Source organism: Photinus pyralis, unplaced genomic scaffold (genome assembly GCF_008802855.1).
Source record: "Photinus pyralis isolate 1611_PpyrPB1 unplaced genomic scaffold, Ppyr1.3 Ppyr1.4_LG1, whole genome shotgun sequence".
Taxonomy (NCBI): domain Eukaryota; kingdom Metazoa; phylum Arthropoda; class Insecta; order Coleoptera; family Lampyridae; genus Photinus; species Photinus pyralis.
The window spans coordinates 54360342-54364768 of record NW_022170249.1 but is presented as its reverse complement, the minus strand read 5'-3'; the positions used below and the strand labels follow the sequence as shown (position 1 = coordinate 54364768).

At 36.9% G+C, this 4427-nt stretch overlaps 1 long non-coding RNA gene across 1 annotated transcript; it reads left to right on the top strand.

Moving 5' to 3' along the window:
• Positions 1-3027: 3027 nt before the first annotated feature.
• Positions 3028-3511, top strand: LOC116159327. Its single transcript, XR_004142955.1, has 3 exons — positions 3028-3166; positions 3215-3350; positions 3401-3511. It is a non-coding gene; the product is annotated as an uncharacterized LOC116159327 (long non-coding RNA).
• The last annotated feature ends 916 nt before the right edge of the window (positions 3512-4427 follow it).

Sequence of the window (4427 nt, the reverse complement as noted above, 5' to 3'; positions counted from 1 at the left end):
GAGGGCGCATGGCCGTCAAAAAATGTAATACGTGAGCGTCTAACTGTTCTTCTTTGAAGATAATCTTTGCTTCCGGACATTTTGCCTTGGCGGCCGACTCTATTATTCCTTAGAGTATCAATAAAATTGGCAAGAGAAGTTAACAAATTTATTGCAACGTCCATTGTCATTGTTGCTTTCTGAAGATTGACATTGGTTTTATCTATCTATCTATAATTTGTTTGTGTCCTTGGTGTAACGTGCTTACTGCATCTGCTCGTGCAGACCATCGGATTTCAGAGAAAACTTTAAGTACTTCCCCCCCCCCCCCCCCCTAATTTGGTCAATTTATTCCACCGATGAGTAGAATTTGAAAAAAAATTGAACAGTCCTCTTGCCACTCTGCCAAGTTAAGAGAATGTGCTGAACATGGCACAAAGCTGGTAAATTCACATTTCTCTTTGAGTCTTGCTTGCAAACCGGAGTATCTCCCTGACATATTGGATGCGTTATCGTAAGTTTGACCTCTACAATCTTGTATAGGATTTAGGAATATCAAGGTTTTCAAAAAAGTCAAGACGGTTTCTGATGAGATTTGTGCCCCTCGATAGGTATGAATTTCAAAAATCTTTCAATTGGCTCATGTTCCTTTACTTATGGAAAGATGAAAGTCAACTGGTAAACGTGAGATAGATCGGGAGTACTATCAACGCTTATTGAAAAATATTTTGCCAATTTTACTTCCGTTATAATTTTCAATAAAACCTGTTTTTCCCATTAACTCGATAAACTCGTTGCAAATATTCGCAGATAGATACGAAATGTGTCCTTTGCCCGGATTACCATACTTTTGTAGGTGATTCGCAAGAAATGGATCAAATTCGCTTAATAATTTCCGTTGTTGACAGACCCAAGCGTTTCGTTTCCATCGCGAAACGGCAGTCCTCTAGAAGCCAGAAACTTTACAACTGCCACAATTCTTTTAAGGACTTCTTTCCAGTGATCCGCTTCTTTTGTATATTGAGCTAGTAAATCTGTATCTACTCGACCTGTGACTTTACTTCGTGTCAGATAAGTCATCATTGATTGCCTATGTGCTAAACTGTTTTCTGACAAAATGTGGCGAATGTCTTTCCAATCGTTGCATCCACTTGGTGAACACTACAACGTTTAAATAAACAGCATGAAAAACAAAACACACATTTTTGTATAGGGGATAATATCAACCATTTCCTTTCTACAGTTTCATGGATTTTTAATTTACGATGATAACAGCGTGTTGTTGAAATTCCGCCTGATAGACCTGCCGTTTGCATCTTTATAAATTCTGGATGCCGCGGAAAAGTCAGAGTTTTTATTTTGGAAAAATTCAGGTCTCTTGTAAATCCAGAACTCACGTTGTTCTTCAGTTAACACGTCACGAAAACGAAAGTAATCTGCAGGATCGTTCGAATCACTTTGGTCTAGTGAAGTAGAGTTTTGTTGCAGCGTATTGTTAGTTGTCATACTACATGAATTATTTGAATCATGTATAACTTTTTCTTACTCTGAGGGTAGTTACCACTGTAGCGATTTCAGAAATTGTCAATTTGTTGTCCCTGTCCGTGTGACTCGTCCAGAAGATCCTGTAATGTAATGAAATATTGACTCTAACTAATAAGCACCTTAAAGAAGTATAACGCCCGTGTTAACTGATGAAATAAGAAAATCTACCCAGGATTCTGTCGTCCCTCTGTTGTGGGGGAACGTGAACCACAAATTTAAAGCTAGTTACCGACTTTGCAGATTTCTTTACTGCTTTAAAATTCCAACGTTGCCAAATTTTTGGCAAGCGCTTTGAGTTTGAATAAACTAGATTAAAATATTGAATAAACTTTTATTCAATGCCAATAACAATATTATGTAAGGGAGGATCAATCTGAAATGTAAGATCATAAGGAACAATAAATAAATTAAAAAATGTAGTTTAATGTAATAAAAAAAACAACAAGAACAGGACCATTATCTTTTCATAATAAACAATCAAACTTTAACTAGCTCCATATAAGGATCTGGTTATTTAGGCACATTAATGACCTCAGTAATTAATATCAGAGTTAATGTAAGAATGCGGACTTTCATTATAAGTAATTACTAATTAGGTAGGGTGGTACCATTGAATAAGCACCTTATATTCAATGGTCCAGGCTATATAACATTTTTTGACAAAAAAAATTAGTTACCGGTTCAAACCGAGTTTTTCATGCATGTGAAATGATTAGAAATTAGGGAAAAATAATTAAAACAGCTGAATTATTCCGCGGATGAAATCCCGAGGGTTGAAAGGGGCGGAAAGTGGTGTTTTACAATTTGTGGCAAAACTACTGGAACGTGATTATTCCAAAGAAAAACACAGTATGTACTTAAAAAACCCAGCACAAATTGTATATAAAATAGTTCATTTTACTTTACAAATATTTGTTAACTATTTTAAAAAGAATATGTCGGCACCATCTGTTACATATCGTCGGCCTCATTTGTAAACTGCGTAACTCCATAAAAATCGAAAATTGGGATTTTTATGCCATCTAGTGAAGAATTCATCATTCTATCTCCTAGTAATACTCCTATCTCCAGAAAAAACTTATATTTGGTTGTATTTTACAATGTTCAAACTGCGTGACTCCAGTCCATTATATTAAAATAAGAAAACTGCGTAACTGTCATTACCGTCATTGTTTAGTTAAGGTTAAGATCACGTTCTGTGTTTATTTCACTTTATTTGGTGTTTAGTTGATTGTTACATCTTTTTGCGCGAACAGGTACCTATGTAAAGTTTAATTTTAATAGTTTGTGAGCAACCCTGGGTACGTTCCGGCTTTTGCCCACAGCCTCGGGTAGCGTCGGGAAATAATTGGCGAGCAAAGAAAATTAAAAGTGTATTGTCTAAATAGAAATAAAAATATATATATACAAAATAAAATAATATAAAAGATTTCCGGAGCAGTCCTCGTATTTACTTTAGGAGTACTGCCATCTGCCGGTAGTTATCTGGTCCCAGCGTGTCAGCTGGTTCGCTGTCAATGCCGTTTCCGTGTCGGACTGTAGGTTAATTTCCACGTGCAGTGCTGTCTAGAATGTAACAAATTAATTGATGCGGGATTGAGGGCTGCGCCACCCGAACGAGGTAACCAACAGAACCTGCGGGGTGAGTGTTCGAACTGTAACAACTAACCTTTCACGTGACGGCTTTCAGCCCCTTATGGTTAACGTAGGCCGGAGCACTGTGCCCCAGGTTCAGGCAGGACGGGGCGACGGGAAGATACTACGGAGGTGTACTTCGTATAAAACCAGGAGTCACGCTCCGATTTCGTTTTGGAAGACACGGACAGGTAGGAACGTATGGAGAGTAGCTGGTAATCTTGCGGAATACTTGTTGTAGTAACCCGTTCGCTAGGGAGTACACCTAGGAACTGGAATTACTCGGGGAATTGGGAACTGGTCAGAGTAATAAAGGTAACAGCTTGCACGTTTAATAAAGGGTTGAAAGATTGTTGTTTTAATGACACTATAAACACTCACTCACCTCGACGGCTAATTACGATTAACCCCCTAGGGCTAACGGCAACACACTCAACACAGGGAACGACAGGGGTGCAGGTTAACAAAGGTTTTACAGGTACTGGAACGACGGTTAAGGGTACAAATTATATAGGAATAAATCACAGGTAAATAAGGCTGGTTAATAGCAAAAGGCACTGGTAAAGGTAGAAGCAAAAGCAAAAGTTACTGGACTGGACGGACACAGGTATATATATATATTTGAGCTCTGGTGGGGAAGACGATTAGGAGGGGCGAAATTAAGTAGAAATATCTGGGGGAAATCTCATTTACTGGTTTTGGGCAGATTATTTCCTTACCCTTAATTTCGTTTCCTCACAGTTCTTATTCCTTTATCATATGTGGAATTTTATATTTTTAATTTTTTATACTTATATCTATTTCTTGTACATAGGGTGCCCGGTAACTATGGAGAGCCAAAATAAAAGGTTGTATGTAAATAAAAATCTTAAAAATTACGATTTTGGCCCTCTAGATACCAAAAACCCCGTACGTTATGACTGGGTTCTGATTTGTTTCTAAAAAGTTCTAAATAAATGAATTATATTCATATTGCATTTTTATTATATATTTAATTTTTGATATTGTGGATAATATTACGGAAATTCCCCTTAACAGCACAATATTTAAATGAAAGAATGATATATTTGCGTCACCAAAATATTATTTAGTCTCAACTGTACGCATTNAGTTTCTATTGAATGCAGTAATTCTGTAGCTGTTAAATTGCCATTTTATGTAAGTTAAATTATTACTGGAGTTACGCACTTTTCCTGATTGATGTTTTGGGTAGTATAATGGACTTAACGCATTCGACGATTTTTCAGAGAATCCTGACAAACACAATC